Here is a 527-nt window from a genome sequence, read left to right as displayed (position 1 = left end):
GAATAATCTTCATTCTCCCCACAAGTGTGCACATTAATAGGCTGTTTAATGAAAGTACAGTGTGGAGGTTAACTTACCTGCTTGGTGATTAAATGGCTCAGGTGACTGAGCCACAACCCTGGTAGTTTCTGCAACCATGGATTCCCTTCAGCTTTTCTTGGGGCGCCAAATTACTGATGGGATTACATTATTTAAAGAATTAACAAATCTTTTATGGAAGGGTCTGGGTAGCTCAGTTGGTAGAGCATCAGACTTTTAATCTGAGGGTCCACGGTTCAAGTCCCTGCCCAGGTGTTAAGTGTAGTTTTGACTTCTGCCACAGGTAGAAGTCGAAACAGCCATAAACTTTGCTAGCTTTACTTACTTATACCCTCCAAAGACTAACTAAATCACATCTTTCCAGAAAATTTAGGATTATGGTAAAGATTAATAGGTAACTTGTACTGGAGTTACTGGATAGCCACTTTCAAATTCCCTTACCTGGTGTGGGATAATTACCTTATTCTGGAGGGTGTTGCAGTTGGGAG

At 41.2% G+C, this 527-nt stretch overlaps 1 non-coding gene across 1 annotated transcript; it reads left to right on the top strand.

Moving 5' to 3' along the window:
- The first annotated feature begins 221 nt into the window (after positions 1 to 221).
- On the top strand, positions 222 to 294 carry TRNAK-UUU. The gene has a single exon. It is a non-coding gene; the product is annotated as a tRNA-Lys (tRNA).
- The last annotated feature ends 233 nt before the right edge of the window (positions 295 to 527 follow it).

The sequence above is a fragment of the Cebus imitator genome, unplaced genomic scaffold (assembly GCF_001604975.1).
Source record: "Cebus imitator isolate Cc_AM_T3 unplaced genomic scaffold, Cebus_imitator-1.0 Scaffold918, whole genome shotgun sequence".
Taxonomy (NCBI): domain Eukaryota; kingdom Metazoa; phylum Chordata; class Mammalia; order Primates; family Cebidae; genus Cebus; species Cebus imitator.
This window is presented reverse-complemented; position numbering and strand designations above follow the sequence as displayed.